A 19,194-nucleotide genomic window follows, 5' to 3' on the forward strand; every position below is an offset into this window, starting at 1 on the left:
TATCCATTATCCTCCACGTGTCTCGGGAGGCATGCAAGCACAACATGCTCCACCGTCTTTCCGAGACACGATGTAAGGAAATGGGCCTCAGATTTTCTTCTAAGGGAGCTTTGTTCGGCTTAGATATAAATATGACTCTGGCATCTTTCCACGAAGGTAAAAGAGTGCCCGTGTCAAAACAGTCGTTAGAGTACTCAGTCAAAGCTTTTATAGAAATGGGGCAAGATGTCTAAGTTATTTGCTGTTAACGTGGTCGGGGCGTGAAGCCGACGTGGTACGGAGTGTTGCGAGGGCGTGCCTAACTTCCGCTTCTGTTATCGGCGCATCTAATGACTCATTAGGTTTACCTGTGTAAGATGGTATAGAATCCTTACGTAATTGAGGTAAATGCAACGTGCGGAGGTTATCCAAGAGCTGTCCTAAATGGTCACTGTGCTTGTGTAACAGTTTAGTGATAGCGTGAAAATGTCATGCGCGAGAGGTGCTAGGGTCTAGCAGATGTCTAAGAAGTTGCCACATTCGTTTATTACTGAGGTGGTCATGCGTTCCTTCACAAAGCTGACCCCATTGTTGCGCCGCCAATTGAGTCGTGTATCGCTCGATTTGTTGGTCTAGCTTCGCTATCCTAATGCGGAGTTTCCTGTTGTGGCGCTGGTGTTTCCACCGTCGCAGAAGTGACTGTTTTGCTTCGCACATATGGAGAAGCTTGGAGTCAAGAGCAGTTATCGGGATGTCTGGGGGTAGAGTTTTCGTGTGAATTTGAACATCTTTTTGAAGCTGTTGAGTCCACTCGGTAAGGTCTGCAATACGTGAGGGAGCGGTGCCGTTGTTGGTCTCTCTAAATTTGTCCTATTCTGTGAACATCAGTGGTTTAGGTGCAATGGGTCTGTGTTTTAGTTGTAAAGTAATGCTAATAATCTAATGATCACTGAAAATATTAGTTTGGGTGTTAGTCCAAAACATTGTGGGGGCATTGTGAGTGAGGGTAAGATTGGGGGATGTATCTTTATTCACACTGTTTCCCAAATGAGTAGGCTCTACCGGGTCGTTGTGCAGTGTAAAACGATGTGCCTGAATATGGGACCAGAGGGCTTTACCTTTCTGTGCAGATGCGGTGTAACCCCACGCTGGAAGGGAGGCCTTGAAATCCCCCACTATGAGGAGGGTGTGTGTGCCTGCCGAGGATGTAGCTTGGGCAAATAGGGAATCGAAGTGGTGCCTTTGCTCTTGTGGTCTACTATGACGTTGAGAATGTATAAGAATGGTGAGTTAAGTTTGTCAGGTAGTATTTGGAGAAAGTCGTGCTCAATGTCGATGTCAGAAAATTTTGAATAGGTAACTGTAGGTACTTCTGAGTTAAGACAGCAGTGTTTCGTTTAGTATCAGCCGGGTTTTGATGCGTTCTATAACCTGGCAGCTGCGCTACACCATTTGTTTCTTGTAACGCAATGATTGGGGGAGAGGTAATTTGTGAGTTGACGTACTACAGGAGGTTTGCCTTTTTTTCGGCGAAACCCCCTGAAGGTCCATTGCCATACGCAAAGTTCAGTATGGTTACGAGGAGCCATTTTCGCTTGGTTGATTTGGCTTAGGTTGGTCAAGCTCTGGATGGTTAGCGTGGACCATGTCGATCCACTGCGTGACTCTATGTAGGGTTTGTTGCATCGGTAACATGGCTTGTTGTATCGAGGCCACGGACTCATGTAGCTTCTGCAAGGAAGCTGTGGAGAAGGTAATAAAATTGTTTAGTTTTTCCTCAAGTTTGGTTACTTTTTCTTTCTCTTCGTCAACCTTCTCTAGTTTCGCTTCGACTGGGTCTACTGGCTCATCGAATGACAATGTGGGAGTCGAGACTTTTGTTTTTGAGCTTTCGCGCAGGTGGTTGAGCGGAGTGCCTAGCTATAGGGGTGGTTGAGAGAGGAGCAGATGCTGGTGAGATAGGTGTAGGGGTGAAAGGTGAGGCGGGGAGGTGTGGGGAGGTAGATGGTTATTTGAAGGACTGAAGCTCTAGGTGTAGTTTTGAATTTTCTGCCCTCGATTTAGCCATCTCATCCTGAAATAGTTTGAGCTGCTTTTGAATGGAGCTTTCAGGGGAGGCTACATCAGCCCAGCTAAGCTCGTGTCTAGGGCCAGTCCGAGGACTGGGGTCTTGATTAATGCTTTTGTTGCGGCTTCGGCTGCGGTTGCGACTTTTTCGACTTTGCTTTCTTGTGATACTGGGTCAGCGTCCTCTGGGGGCGTTCTTAAAAGATGGGCTTGAGTCGAGGAATGGAGCTGCATCTTGCTAAAAAGTTGAGGGTGCGTGATTTGGTTTGGGCTTGTAGAGCTGTGGGCACTGGGGCGAGCCGGTGGGGTGGTCACTGTTGCACACCGCACACTTAGGTTCACATTCATGATCAAGGAGTGGGTTCAGATTGCTACACATTGGACATAAAGGCTGAGGGGCGACTGGGCATACGTCTGGTCTGTGGCCAAGCTTGCGGCAGAGATTACAGGCTTCCGTCTTATGACGATAGGGTACGCATCTGGTAATGCCACCCTGATAACTTATGTAGAAAGGCACGCACGTACCTCTGAAGGTGACCAAGATGGACGTTGTAGAACCCATGCGACGTCCGGTCAGGATGAGGCCTAGTCTGTCATAGTCCAATAAACTTGACAAGATGATTTCAGATGTGTGTTCCATAGGAATATTACGGATGATCCCTCGACAGGTACTCGATGGATCGGTAATGTGGGGGACCACTTCAAAGCTGCGCTCGTCCATCTTGATGGATTTGATACGGTGGTATGCTTCGGTGCTTGCCGAGTCCGGTGTGCTTATAAGTAGAATGTTGCTTACAGAGTTGATGCGGCATTGGTCATGTAGGGAGCTTTTGAGCGCTGCCGCTTTTAGGACGGAATGTATGAGCTTCGGAAGTGGAGTGCCACCACAGTTGAGGCCTCCACGTATTCCCAGCACTATATTGTAGTCGTCCGCTGGAAGTGGAGGGGGTCTAGGGGCACTGCCACGAGTCAATGGGACAGCTTTCTGTGACTCTTCTTGCGAAGTGTTGATGGCAGGCGTCAATTTCTTCGGAGATGAAGCGGGCTTTCTGGTCCTGGCATACACTTGACGCCAGCTGCCTTCATAATTGTCAAGAGCTTCGGCGGAGGGAAGCCCCTCTCCCTCTGCTTCGTGGATGGCCATGTTGGTAGGCCTAGCCGGAAGGCCTAGCCGGTAGGCCCACCGAGGTAGTCGAACGCTGCCGAAAATTCGATCTTCGTGGATGCGAACTGCAAAGCACTCACTTGAAATCACTTCAGATGATGCGGTCTTTTCTGTAGAAAGCTTCACAATTGTTCAAGTTGCCATTGAATGACTTAGGCCGCGTTCACACTGAGCATTCCGGCCGCCGAAAGTGCTTCGAATCCGGTTCGGCGGCGGCGAGATCCGCCGAAAGGGCCTTCTCCGCGCCGATGGCTCTCGGACTGATGTTTGCGGCGTCTGCCGCCGAATCGGTCACCGTGGACCAATAGGAGCGCTAATCAAGGAATTTTGAAAAATGGCGGCCAAGCACAACTCACTCGTTATGCTGCAGTGCACGTAACTGAATGTTGAAACCAACGGGATTTTAACCTACTCTGTGCCTACTTCGCCTCCGTATTTCGTGAAAGAGGTGACCGAGCTTGCTGTTGGCGTGACCGAGCTTGTTGCGGTCTTGCAAAGCAAAACGAACCCACCAACGCCGCTGGTATCGGTGGTTTTTCTGCTCTTCGTGCATTTCAAGACAGCCACTTGCCAGCAAAGTAAGCAGTACTGTCTTTTCTTGCTTCTTGCGTACGAGAATTGTCGAAGTATACACCACTGGATAGCGTAGTAGCGTTTGCGAGCCGCGACAACAACCGAGTGACAGCGCATTCATCCCGCGTTCGCCCCGTAGTAGTTGGCATATTCGTCGGCGCGGGGCGCGTCCAGTGCGAACGACGCTGTGTTTTGGCGGCAGGGAAATTTCGGTCGCTGTAGAAAGTGAATGTTTCAGTGTGAACTAGGCATCAAAGAGGCAGAAACAGGAGTTTTGCCGGAGCGCTTACGAAACGTGGGCGCTCCCGGGGGTCTAAGGCGCGTCTCCTCCCGTTTGCAGGGCAGTGTGATGCGTCTTTCGAAGCGCACAAACCGCGTTCCAGTGAGTACGCCACGTCGCCCACTCATCGAACCACTGGTGACAGTGAGAACCTTGCCATATGGTGATACCGCTTGGAGAAGAGCTTCATTTGAGACGAACGATGGCAGGAACAGGCAGGCGACGTTGGTCCCTTGAGGGCCAACGGGGACGAGTTGAACACGCTCGCCGCCAATCACCAGGCAGCCCGCATGGACGATTAGAGAAATGGAGGCCATGCTCATCACGGTGACTTGAATGTTTTGAGTTCCCTGGTGAGGCCGACTATTCAGGTCGTCACATCAACGACGGTCTCAGCACTACTCCCCGTAGGGACAACAACGTCGAAGACAAGTGCCTTCGAAGGCGTCCAAGACGCGATGGGCACCTCGACTCCTACTGAGGGACGCCCCTGACGTAGAACGCACAGGGACATCCTTAGCACTTGCAAACCCGAGTCAGGAGTCGACGTGAGGCGTCCGCACTCGTCAGCGCTCGCAGCGTCGGACGCTAGATGTGTGTATGAAACTTCTCACGAGTTACGCCTGCTTGGTTATAGCTACGACTAGTTTTGATTTGAATCCTCCGTGCTAAATCTGCATACATTCCAGACTTGAGCTGCCTATTTTGAATACGGTAAGGTGTCCCCACACAAAGCATTCTTCTGCATAAAACCATTTGTGTTTCTGTTTTACCTTTAAGCAAACAACCACAACGAACGAAAAATTCTTCAAATAGTGCCGGTTAATAGGGTGCCAGGAATTCGTCCCCAAAGAGCAGGATTTAACAAAAGGAGCTCTGATAGTTATATCAGGGAACCCGCAACGAATGAAAAACTGAATGCATGTAATAAAACTTCACGCACAATATGCCGCAAGGTTTATTTGGCCTCTTTGGTGCAATCGATGAGATGCGCAAGGATAGATGTTTATTGAAACTTTCAGGTAACACACGAACGTTCTTTTTCGCTGGAATAAGCACGATACCTTTCATACTCTTCCCAGCATTCGAGAGCGTAAAACCAGCGTAGAAACTAAACTGGCATTAACATTGGGAGATCCTTACGCTTTGCCTTTCACAGTTGAACGCGATAGCGATTTCCTGTCCCTAGTGCGTACTCTACTTCAATCCGTTTGGCCTACGGGACGGCTTTATGCTCTCCCATGGTATAATGCTCTAAATCAGTAACCACTTTTCCAAAATACACTTCAAACACTTATTGCAGGAATTATTTTCCAACTTGCTAAGTGCCCGCTAAGAGGCCTTGAGGGGAAGAGGCGTGGTACGGTTTGTGCCTTTTGTTGTGGGTGACAGGCTTTAAAACCTGAAGTAATTATGATAATCACATGCTCTGACGCCCGGTGGAAATGTACGCTTGTACCATTTCCTATTACTGCAATATCTTGTGCTGCATTGAGAAGCGTTATTAGAGCAGTAGTGTTTGTAAATAATAAAAGTTGCTTTCACTGGATTTCCATATATGACACTGTTCACGTACTCGAGAAAATACTTGCTAGAACACCCGCTTCCCACGCTAACAACCCGTGTTCAGTCCCAACTAGGACCCATATATGTTTATTAATTTTCTTCATTGCATCGTTCTCAAATTTTCGGTCACAAACAAGGTGGTGATGTTTCGCTCACAACCGACTACGCCAATGGCGCCACAAAAGCGGACGCCAAAATTTCAATGAAACGAGCTCTTTAACGCTCTCGTGTTAAACTTTCAGCAATGTCTAAACATTTCTGATGTGTAAAATCCTCCGTGCTGGTGTCCTGAAGAGGGCTACCATTTCAATACCTGGAAATTCAAGGAAGGCTTTACCGAAAGTGTTCTTCACATTTGTTTTGCAGAGCAAAGGAAGGGCATTCGTAATATTATGGTATTTTGGAATATCATCCTCTGTGGTTGTACAGTGGTTACGTCCCTCGGCTTCTTCGATCCCGTCCAAGACAATCGCATTTTCAATGCAAGCGGAAATACTAGGGACCCGCATACGTAAATTGAAATACACGTTATTGAAACATAGGTGATAGACAACTTTGCAGACCTCCACTACAGCATGCGTTGTTACCATATTGTAATTGTGATGTTTAAGACCTAGCAAATTAAATGTTTACTTAATATGTACCCGGAAACGACATCTAATAAACGATGACCCGATGAACGAGTTTCTAATAATAAGGATCCGCCGATTATTATCTAAGGTAGCAAGCTATTACAAAATATTCAAATAAAATATTAAGAAATTATTGCTGCTTCAACGCCGAACTTTTTGCTTCTTAAATAAAAACAAGACCCCTTTTCGAAATGTTTTATTCAGTGACATACGAAGTTCAATTTTTTTAAGCTACCATAGATAATTTCGCCATAGTGAACAGATATTTCTCGCTTAATTCACCTTTATCTCTCATTGTTTAATATCTCTATCGTTTTTATACTAGCTCAGGGCCTTGACAATCCATGCATGAACAAAGAGAAGAAATCTACAGTGATTACACAGCTACCGTATAGTTTTTCATAAAGAAATTGACAGGACCCCGAAAAAGAAGGGTACAAGGCAGGGAGACACGATCTCTCCAAGGCTATTCACCAAGTGTTTACAGCAGGTTTTCAGGGCCCTAGATTTAGAAGAGCTAGCGATAAGAGTTAATGGAGAGTATCGTAGTAACTTGTGATTCGCTGATGACATTACCTTCAAGAGTAACTCAATGGACAAATTATAGCTCATAATAACTGAACTGGACACGAAAGCAGAAGAGTAGGTCTGAACATTAATTTGCACAACACTTACGTGATGTTGAACAGTCTCGGAAGAAAACAGCGCTTTGCATTAGGTGGACAAACGCTGGAAGTTGTAAAAGAATATGTCTATACTTGGGACAAGTAGCAACCGTGGAACCTAACCATGAGAGTGAAATAACTAGAAGAATAGGGATGTGGTGGATCGCATTCAGAAAGCAATCTCAAATCATGAATGGTGATCTGCCACTTACCCTGATGAGGAAGGAATGTATATATAAGAGCTTCATCTTGCCGTTACTTACAGAGCACAAACCTGGAGGCTTACAAAAAGTGTGCAGCTTGAAGTGAGGACGACGCAGAGAGTGATGGAAAAAAATGATAGGCGCAACCTAAAGAAACAAGAAGAGAGCAGAATGTGTTAGGGAACAGACCTGGGTTAAGGTTATGTTAGTTGAAACCAAGAAGGAGAAATGGACGTGGGTCGGGCACGTAGCCCATAGGCAGGATAAGCACTCGTCATTAAAGGTAACTGATTGGATTCCCAGAGAAGACAAACGCACGAAGGGGAGACAGAATTTGAGGTGGGCAGAAGAGATTAAAAAGTTAGCAAGTATCACGTGGCAGCAGACATCCCAAGACCGGGTGGATTACCGAATCATGGGAGAGGCATTTGCCCTGCAGTGGGCATAGTCAGGCTGATAATTACGGTAATGATTCGCTTAAAATTCTACCAGGCTCTCTTTTAATTTATTTACTCTATAGGACCTACCGTGGGCATTACAAAGGGGGGAGCATAAAATTTCGTGTAAAGTGCAATAGAAACAAAATAAGGTAAAAAAAGAAACAGTGAAAGAAAAATAGAAATTTCTAGCAGTACACTCCTCATCAATCGACATCAAAGTACTGTATTCCTTTCGTTATACAAGAATTACACGCACATTGTTTGCTTTGAATATACAGGCATTGAGACAACATGATTGGGACACACATTTTTCGTGTTCCGAATAATCGCGAATACTTATAGGCTAAGATGTACTTATAAAAACGCCCCATTTACAGCATTTTTAAATACTGCCTGGTTAGTTATTTCAGCTATGTTACTGGGGAGACGATTCCAATCTCAGATAGCTCGGTGTAAGCATAAAAACTGCAATAAGTTAGAGCGTGCAAAAGGTTGCTCAACCTAAAATTTGTGATTGATACGTGGAAAAACATTTTTTTGTGCGTAGGATGTGTGCTTGAGAGAACGTACTTGGTTAATGAAAAAGCTGATGAAAAAAGGCTAACAGGCATATTTTTTTCTAGTCTGCAAGGAGGTGAGACCAAGTTCATACTTTATTTTTGTGAAGCTGGATTGCTGTGAATATTTACCAGAAATAAGACGCGCTGCCTTATTTTTGCAAAGATTCCAGTTTGTTGATAAGATACTTGTGGTGTGGGCTTCATATAAAAAAGGCGTACTCAAGTTTTGGGCGGAATATGGTAGTGTATGCATGAAGTTTATTGCTACTGTCAGCCTGACGAAGCGTACGACGGAAGAAGCCGAGTGTTTTGAATGCCGCAGAAACAACAAAATCCACATTATTTTACCAAGGCAAATCGGTGAAGAGATGAATACCTAGATATTTAAAGAATGCTGTGCTTTCTAAGGCTTCATCATTATTAATCTAAGTTTCCTCTGTAGTTTGGCTGGAGGTGTTAAATCTCATAAGCTTAGTTTTAGTAGTATTCGCGCCCATTTGCCATTGTGAACACCATCTTTCAATTGTATACAAGTCGTCTTGTAGCTTAGCAAAGTCATCCTTACCTCTTATCAGTCGGTACAAAACGCAGTCATCTGCATATAGCCGGATTTGTGAATGTATACCTTGATTAGTATCGCAATATTATTAACAACGGCTTGCCGTCGGTTGTTTAAACATTCTTTGACCCAGTTGAGTACTTTTTCATCAATGTTAATCAGCTAATTTTGTATAGTAGGCAGTTATGGGGCACGCGGTCAAATGCTTTTGTGAAATCAATAAAAATGGCATATGTTTGTATAACTTCGAAAGGTAGAGATTTATCTCTGTAGTTAACTCAAAAAGCTGCTGTTCATATGATCAGCCACGTTGAAAGCCATGTTAGTAGGAAAAATAAGGAAAAAAAAACTTGTAATTTACGGCATGAATTGAGACGATAAGACATCTTCAAATAGTTTGCACACAACAGATGTTAGTATTATGGGCCTGTAGTTGGTTAGTTTGTTCTTGTCACCACTTTTGTATATTGGTATCATATGGGCTAATTTCCAGTCGTCTGGAATTGTGCCAGTGCTAAGAGACGGTTGAAACAGTAGTGCAAGTATGAGAGCGTGTTTTGTTTTGTCAGTTTTAGTACATTTGTAGAAATACCATCAGGACCTGTACTAGAAAAAGATTTTGAACGCTCGATGGTTTTAACAATACCGTCACAGGTTACAGTAACACTGTTGAAATGTTGGCAAACTGTCTCGACACATCCAGAGGTTTTGCCTCATTGAATACACTGCTAAAAGTCAATAAAGCCATCAGCAACATCACTTGCATCAATTTCAGCACCAGACTCAGCGTCAAACAATGGTATATCTTTGGAAGATGCTGGAGAAGTGACATTCCAATTTTTTTTATCTATTTTTAGGAATTGGGATAGATGTTCATTTAAAATGTTGTATTTGCCGCCTCAATTTCTTGTGCACATTCTTTCGAGAACGGGAAGTATTCTGATCGAGCTTCGCAGGATTTAGCGCGCGTTGCTTTTATAAACAAGCGCTTCTTTTTAATCAAGCCTCACCTATAGTCTCTCGGGTGAACAATGGCTTGTCTCCTGTATCATAGATTCATCTTTTTGGAACGTATCTCTTGCGCAGCCGTAACAGTTCCTCTCGAAAAGGGATCCAGTTGTCTTGCACAGAACATGTTCTATTTATTTCTATAAATAACAAATTAAACTCAAAGAGCTCCGAGCTGAAGCTTTCAGCGTCAGCTCTAAAATCATAAATCTCCGTTTTGTCGCAGTTTTTTCACAGTTTGTGCATTGAAGGTACAATGTATAACACGATGGTCGCTGGTGCGCTCTAGAATATCTGTACAAAAACACGTTCATGGTGTGTTGTTAGCAACAGGTGAACTATTGCATCACCACGTGTGGGTGTTTGAATTATTTGAGATAACTGAAAATATTCTAAAAGGTTGGTGAAATCTCCACATTCGTGTGTACGTCGTGTGCTAGGTGAGCTTAAACACCACTGTATACCTGGAAAGTTAAAGAGAGAGAGAGAGAGAGATAAAGATGCAAGGAAAGGCAGGGAGGTTAACCAGACGCACATCCGGTTTGCTACCCTGCACTGGAAAAGGGATGAAGGGGAGAAAAGAGGTGGCAGGGAGATAATAAGGTACACACAATCACGAGCACACTCGGGGGAGCCCACACAGTCTACAGGCGGTCGCTCAAGTTTGTTGACTTTAAGTAAAGTATGAGTGCTTTAGTCACTTTCTGCGCAACTGAGGCAGACGCCCAAGGTCCTAGAATCTTTTGCACACAAAAATGTCTGGAGTCAAGTTGATTCAAAACCATCCGGAGCTGGCATCGCTGTGTGTCGTAGCAAGCGCAGCTGCACAGAACGTGTTCAATGGTCTCTTCAGCTCTGCAGTAGTCGCATGTAGGAGTGTCTGCCATACCAATCCGAAAGGAGTACACCTCTGTGAATGCAACGCCCAACCAAAGGCGACATAACAGTGTCGCATCGGAGCGGGAAAATTGTGATGGTAGCTTTATCTTGAGCGAAGGATCCAGTTCATAAAATTGACACCTTTGGAAGCTGGTAGACGACGAAAACGTGCGTGTGAGATCTCGAGCCAGCAGGTAAAGTTGTCTTGCTGCATCATTCCTTGATAGAGGAATCGGGACTACACGGGTACCTTCATTGGCTGAGTGGGTTGCATCATCGGCCAATTGATTTCCGGTAATACCGATGTGTCCAGGCAGCCGTTTATATATAATATCATGCCCTTGTGCTAGAGCCTCATGATAGCAATGTCTTATTTCATGTACCAATTGTTCATGATTCCTCCTACGCATGGCAGACTGCAAACTCTGAAGTGCTGCCTTCGAATCACAGAATATGACCAATTTTCCTAGACGCTCTTGAACGAGATATTGTAAAGCAGCCCTTATAGCAGCAAGCTCTGATGCCGTAGATGTAGTCATATGCGACAACCTAAATTTGATTGTCATTGCTGCAGCTGAAATTACAGCGGCACCTGATGAGCTGCTGGACGAGACGGACCTATCAGTGTATATCTGTGTTCGGTCCAAGTACAACTCATGTAATAATAGCAGTGTTGCTTGCTTCAATGCTGCTCTGGAGTGATTGCTTTTTTTGATACCCGGAATTTCTACACGTACTAGCGGCTTGTCGAGGCACCACAAAGGACATGCCATTCTCGTAGCTGGCGTATATCCTGATGGAATGCTGTTTAGGTGCTTGGCTATGACGTCTGAAAACGTAGCACGTGGTCTTCCGGAGGGTAAAAGGGCCAAGTGGTGGTCGGGGACACGGCTAGCATGTCGAATGAGTGCTCAGAGGCAATCCACAACTCTATATGTCCTGACCGGATGGTCTTTGGCAAGCATGATTATGGCATAAGTAGAAGCGCATCGGGGCAGTCCTAGGCAGATACGCAGCGCCTGACCCTACAAACTCTCCAATGAATGAGTATTGGATTTGCAAGTGTTAGTCAGTACCGGCAAGCTGTAGCGCAATAGACCCAGAAATAGGCCCTGTACAGCTGTAGCATGGAGGCCACAGAAGTTCCCCATGCTTTCCCGCACATGAATTTCATTATATGCACAATAGATAGCAGTCTCTTCTTCAAGTACGCACAATGCGGGCTCCACAAAAGACTTCTGTCGATTATTATGCCCAGGAAACGATGCATCCGTGCATGTTTGACACTCTGCCAATTGATGTAAACGGGGTATGGCGTCATTGGTTTGCGTGAAAACGCCATCAACGCGCACTTCACAGTTGATATAGTTAGGCCTTGTTTCTGAAGGTAGGCTGTTGTGAGGGTTGCCGCCCGCTGTATTCGTGCACGCACCTGAGGGCGAGTAACTGCCGCACTCCAGAGGCAAATATCATCGGCGTATATGGATAGGCACACCGACTTTGGCAGAACCTTCACCAGAGCAATGAGGGCAAGATTGAACAATGTGAGGCTTAAAACACCTCCCTGAGGTACTCCACAGTAGGTGTAGTGTTCAGCAGTTGTACCCTCATCTGTTTGCACAAAGAAACCCCTGCCAGTTATATAATCTTTTATCCATTGAAACATTCGTCCACCAATGCCCATTGCTGCGAGAGAAGTGAGGATGGCATCATGAGCTACATTATCATATGCACCTTTCACGTCAAGAAAGAGTGCCACTGATATGCGCTTGCGACTTTTTTCTTGCTGAACAAACGTCGATAAGTCAAGTACACAGTCGATGGAGGAGCGGCCCCGACGAAAGCCTGCCATGCAAGAAAAGTATTTGGTGTATCGTTCCAAGTACTACTCGAGACGAAATTGACCCTTTCTTTCCATCACTTTTCCGAGGCAGCTTGCGAGGGCAATAGCGCGATACGCTGTCAAGTCCAATGGGGATTTTCCCGATTTCAGAAGTGGTATTAATCGACTTATTTTCCATTCTCGGGGAACACTGCCGCTGAGCCAGGATTTGTTGAAGCATGTTAAAAGTTCTCTTCTTGCTTTTTGTCTAAAGTGTCCCAACGCACTATAAGTAATACCATCATGACCTGGCGATGACGTGCACTTTGAAGCGATTAACACACCTTCCAGTTCTTCCATGGTGAATGGAATGTCCATTTCTTGTAATCGCGTCTCAGGAACGATCACGGCGTCGATGCTGTCGTTCATAATATTCCGGGCAACTCTCGTGCAAAATTCTTCAGCCACCTCGAGTTCTGTTTTTCCATGATAGAGTGCCAAAGCTTTAAAAGGGTGCCGTTGTTGCGGAGAGGAGCGAAGACCACGAACTGTTCTCTAGATATATGAAAGCGGTTTATGAGGGTCTAGAGATTCGCAGAATGCTTTCCAGCGTTCGCTTTCCAGCTTGTAAATGCGCCGTTGAATCTTTTTCTGGGGCCGTATTGCTTCCCTCAGGTCGTAAATTGGTCTTGTGCGTCTGTATCGTCGTTCAGCACGCCTTCGTATAGCTCGTAATCTTTCCAGTTCGATGTCGAACTGTGTTATTTTAGACGAAAATGGTAATTTACATTCGGACGCTTGCATAGCTTCCGCGACGGTATTTTGCAGGCTGCAGGCAAGTCCTTCTTGGCAAGCGTCCTCAACACGCGATGTAAACATCGACCAGTCAGTGCCAATTACAATACCGGAAGAGAAATTTTTTATGATACCATCGATTGTCACGTAGGTGGGTATGTGATCACTCCCGTGAGTCTCAATATTGCAAAACCATTTAACTTTGTGAGAGAAGCACCGCAATACCAATGTCAGGTCAAGGCAACTGCCATACGTGACACCCCGCAGATATGTTGAGGTACCATCGTTCATGATAGAAAGTTCGTGTTCGGAAGTGAATGTAACAATGTTCCGGCCCCTGGCATTCATCCTAGTGCTCCCCCAAAGCATGTGATGGGCGTTGAAGTCACCGGTGATGATCCAAGGCCCATCGGTCTTCATTAGGATGTCTTTTAATCTGTCGCAGTCAAATCGCGATTACGGAGATATATATCCACCAATAAGCGTGAACGAAACTGCATTCTTCTTTACACGAAGACACACGTACTGATTGTCGTAATTTGAACTTATTGGGTGGGAAAGATAAGTCAAGTCCGTGCGAATGTAAACAATTACTTTGCTTCGTTCTTCGCAAGTGGCTGAACGAAAAGCTTCATAACGGGACAATCTATAAGGCGTTGATACGTTTGGTTCACATATGACAAGTATAGGAAATTGATTAGGCCGAACCAATTGGCGAAAGTCCGAGATACGGGACTTCATGCCTCTGGCATTCCACTGAAAAATTGACGCACTTTTACCTTCAGCTCGGAAGATGAGATTTTGTTGAGCAATTGTGCTTGTACGACGTTAGCAAGAACTGGATTCAGTGCATCCAGTACTTGCAGTGCACTCTTAGCAGACGGAGATTGTATGCTGCTCAGTAGCGTGCGAATTGTGGTAAATAATGATTGCACGATTGCAGTCACTTGCCTGTCTTGGTTGGAAAGATCTCGAACCGGGATCGCGGACTGGCCGTCATGAAACTCCTTCGGTTCGCTTGATGCTGCTTCCCTTTGAAGTGCAGGCCACTCTGTCGCAGTTAGGGTATGCTCACTGGCTTTGTCCTTTACAGCCTTTCCCACAGCATGTGGTCTGGGAGGCAAAGGAGGTGGTACTTATGAGGGATCTGGCAGACGTGTCGATGAGGTAGCGGGCGCCCTTGAAGGCCGACGTCGACGTGAACGACGCCTTCTGACTTTAGCTGCGGCTTCTCGATGAGATGAGTGATCGTGCACCATTTCCTTCAAGATGGCAATTTCCTTTTGAATCCGCGGGCAGTCCTTCGATGTGGCCTCATGGGATCCATTGCAATTAGAGCATTTTTTGACAATTGCGACGCACTTATCCGCTTCATAGGGCTTGGCGCAGCGGTGGCATACCACCGAATTCTCGCAGACGCTGCTCACATGTCCAAGTTTCATGAATTTACGGCACTGGAGAGGCTTTGGAATGAAAGGCCCCACAGCATGTCTGAAGTATCCCACCTTCACATGAGAGGGGAGTGATGTGCTCTTAAACGAAATCTTCACACAGCGAGACTTGCCTAGCCGAGTGATATCAACAATTAAAGTATCAGTTGTTGACTTGACAAGAAATTGTAAGTTATTATTGGAAATAGCCACATCTATGTCGTAGATCACGCTGGTTACTTTATCACATCCCAAGAAAACATGCGAGCGCACCTGATTGCCGTCCAAGTCCGTTACACTGCGCAGAACGCCCAACGCGCTTGCGTGCTAAACGTCAACAGCCAGTATATTCTTTCTGGCGTTCACTCTCATGTCCGTGATCTCATTTGGCACGAGCGCTTCCAGAGACCTCGACACAGACTGTCTGTTTAGGCGTTTCATGCTGACGGTAGGAACTGCAGGCAGAAACAGGATGGTATAAGTGTTCGATTTTGGCGCTTCACTTACAGTTTGAATAGTTGAGGATTAGGATGTCCTCATGTTCCTCCTCTTCGCTTTGCGTCAGCACAGGTTGGAAACCGTCGTCTGAAAAGTCATCACTGCTGAGATAGTAAGCATGAGTATATTCACTGTCACTGTCACTCGCTTGTCCCATCCGCTTCCTGGAGGCGGCCGCCGCTGACGCCGCTGGTGCCGGCAGGCGCCCGGGGTGGTCTACATCCATCCCCTCCAAGTGAGCAGCGCAAACCGATCAACAGACTTAAATTACCACTGAAATTTGCCGGAGTTAGCAGAAGTAGCTCCTATTCAAAACACACTTCTTCGTCTTCCCCCTGGAAAGTTAAAATCACCGGCTAAAATGATAGGGCAGCTGTTATACTTGGTCCAAGACTCCTTTCAGTTCCTCAGAAAATTTTTCTAGGTAGTTGGGCAGCCTATATCATGCTTCGATAACTAGAGTTACAGTTGGTAAAAACATGCAACCCAAACAATTTCATGAATACTTTGCGTAAGTATCTCTTTAACCTTGATATGCTTTCTAATGGTTATTACGAGACCACCACCTTTTTTTCACGCGGTCTTTACAAAAGATACTAAAGAACTTTCATATTTGTAGTTCGCAGTTGTTATTTTGGGTGTTAAGCGTGTTCCGGTTCCGATTATGACGTCTGCAATACCTGCGTGAATGAATGAAGCGAGATTATTTTGTTTGTTAAGAAGGCTACAAAAATTGTTGCCTAAATTAAAGAAACTTTAGGTACTCTGATCTCCTTTTTTTTGTTCGTTGCGACTGCAACAAACGTTATCTTCTCGTTGGGTGCCTTCGACGACGTTTTCCGCAGAATATTTGTACCGATACGTTTTCCTGCCTTTTCGTAACTTATCAAATGATAGCTTGAACCTTTCACCGGGCTGACAGTTCGTCCGAGAAAAATCAGGAAGTTTCTTGCGCGCTAACTGTACACGAAAGAAAAAATCCTCGTCTATCCAATCTCCAAATGATTTTAATTTTTTTTTGCTTGTAGGGCTTAGCCAGAACACTGACATTGGTCTTGTAGTTTAGAAAATTTTCTATTACTTAGCGGTGCTGTCCTTGCTTGCGAGACTCAATCCGCTGCGCACGTTCAATATCCGTTATCTTGAGACCAGGGTGGTCTTTGCAAAAGTTGGCAAGGACGACTTGAGAAGCCTCGTAGTATTCTTTTTCACCCTCAGGCAAGCCTTTAAATATCAAATTTTTCCTGCGCATTTCATTGTTTATGTAGTCAACGAGTTCAACTAATTTTGTGTACTTTTTACTTGAGAAGGTTGAAATATCGCCTTTGATGTCTTGGACACAGGATTTAAGTTCAGATAATCCTGTGACATTATCTACTGAATTTTCTAGCGAGAATTCTGCTTTCGAGGGGCGTTTTTTGATGTCGGTTATGTCCAGCAGGATGTCCTTCATTTTACAGTTGACTTCTTATTAGAATTTTCCCGTGCATCTTCAGCATCCTTTAGGACTTTAATAACCTTATGCATCTTGTCAGGGCCTGGGTTTGTTCGACATCACCACAACCTATTAGAAGATGAAAAATAGAAAGCACGAGAAAAATCATCCGCCCTCTCGGGCACCACGCAGCTATGAAACCAGTGGCTGTCTGTAAACGAAAACCTTCATGCGGACTGCACAATAGTCGGCGACTGTGGCTACCGATGCGCGCTCGATATGTAACAATTTCAAAACCCATATTTTACTGGGTTTGGGACTTGCGGCGAGCAATTTGATACCGTTCACAATGTTATGAACCAACACTTACCTAAAAAGACATGAAAGCGATGTCTAGTGATGTTCACAAATGCCGCGAATTCCAACGGTGCACAGTCTACAGGAACTTTTGTAGTAGAATTGCATGCAGCTAGTTCCGGGGTGGCCAAATCCTGTGAGGCTCAGTAGTCAATTCAAGCGCCGTCGGTGTCAATATCAGTTGATAACTGTGACGATTCACCGTTTTCGGTGTCGCGAGGCACAAGATCCCGACAGCTTCAGCGCTGATGCCTAAAAAGACAGAGGAGCGATGTTTGGCGTTGTTCACAAATGCCGCGAATCCCAGCGGTGCACAGTTAACAGGGCTTTTTGTAGTAGAATTGTATCCAACTAGTGCCGAGGCGGGCAAATCACGTGAGGCTGAGTAGTCAATCCAAGCGCCACCGGTGTCAATAGCAGTTGATAACTGTGACGATTCACCGTTCTCAGCGATGCGATGATCACCGCTGCGACGCAAGGCACAAGATCCCGACAGGTTCAGCGCTCATGCCTAAAAAGACAGAAGAGCGAAGTTTATCGCTGTTCACAAATGTCTAAAATCCCCGAGATTCTTAGGTCCAGCTCCGAAAATTGCGGTTGCATTTCACAAGGGTTGACGTGGAAAAATGCGAGCACATTTGTGTTAGAAAAGGGCTGCTGGTCAAAGATAACGATACATTCGACCCTGCGACCAGCCTATGATGGTGGTTTTACAACGTAAGATACCACAATACCACCTTGCAGTGATTATTGTGGTTTCTTATACTTTTACGAATATCTCGTGGCTCGGGTCGCATGAATAATGAAGCAACAAACTGTTACTGACCCGTTGTTCTAGCATGTTGATATTACACACGTACCACAAAGAAAAGGCAGATCTGGCGTACCAGTGTTGTGCGAAGCCCGCACCGATAAATTAGCTACGTGGTAATCTTGTAATTAGCGTTACGTTACGAGGTGAATAGATTTAGTACTAAGCAAACTTATACAAGAATTTATTGCCCATTCCCATACGTAGAACACGTGGAAATGTAAAAACCAGCTGTTTATAGTTCCCAAACCGTGTTACTACTAACGTGCGCACTGCCAGCACTAGCAGCGGTAGGCTGAAACGTTGTTCTCGTGCAGATCATGGTTACGCGCACACATTTCAAGAATGCGTGTCCACCCGCCATGTGTGTCCGTATTTCAGGAATGCGCGTCCAATAGGCGGTCAACACTTCTTTAACCTGTGGAAACATCAATGTGAAAAGTCAGCAACAGCAGAGGAACTAGAGTTGTTACTATATTAATCCGTGATTGCGGCGTTGAGGGGCCAACGCATACTTCAGAATGCCGTGTTGGTAAGGTGTTGAAAATTGTTGCAGTTACTCATGAAGAAGTCGCCATTGATATCTCCGTTCGTCGTCGTGGGCACGAGGTTGCGGAAGGCCCTGTGCACAACTAAAACGCATTTCATGCACTCTATGAACCAGTTGTTTTCTTTTGAGACATCCTTAATAAAGTCACTGGCAAAGATTAGGGCATGCTCTTCTCCCCGTTGTGATTGCTGGGAGGAGTTAGACCGGTTGTGGCGCAATAGCTAACGAACTTAGATAAAAAGCTTCTCAAGGAGTTTCAGGAACTAAGGGGCTCAGGTAAATGGCAGCGAGCGCCATATCGCTGCAGCTGTTACTTATGAGCGTAGCACATTCGTCGCTGATTCAGCTGCTCGCCTCAGTGTCTGCGGCGTCGAAGATCGATGCCGTGTGCTGCCATTAGTATTAAAGTTAAACATTTCTGTATTCTTATATATGGCCCCAACGGTTTATATGCAATGAGGCTGCTTGCTGTGGACGAGGCACTCCAATTCCCTCTTGTATATAGGCCGCTCACCGTTCTGGGGTAGATATAAATTGCCAATCATCTGTGGCGCATAGCGATGTACGGTGGGCTGTGTTACACGTGTGTGTTTTAAAGCTGTCTGGAAGAAGGGTATAATGACGTCAGCAATTCAATTTTCACGGTACTCATGCAGAGACCACAAAATCATGTTACTCAAACTCAATTACCCTAAAAGTATAAGAAGTTCGATCGTTTCCTCGCCACCGTGCAGAGTCATCAGCGGTCGAAGATTTGGCTCTTAAAAGTGTGTGAATATTTTTTTTTCGGGTGCGAAAAGCTACCTTGTCCCATAAAGGTGGGATTATTGCGTTATTGCGGTACCTGGTCCTACCTTTCATACCAAAGCCTCTACAATGCCGCAAAAGTCTCAAGCTTGGACATATGCAGAGTTCGTGCA

The sequence above is a fragment of the Rhipicephalus microplus genome, chromosome 1, assembly GCF_043290135.1.
Source record: "Rhipicephalus microplus isolate Deutch F79 chromosome 1, USDA_Rmic, whole genome shotgun sequence".
Lineage (NCBI taxonomy): Eukaryota > Metazoa > Arthropoda > Arachnida > Ixodida > Ixodidae > Rhipicephalus > Rhipicephalus microplus.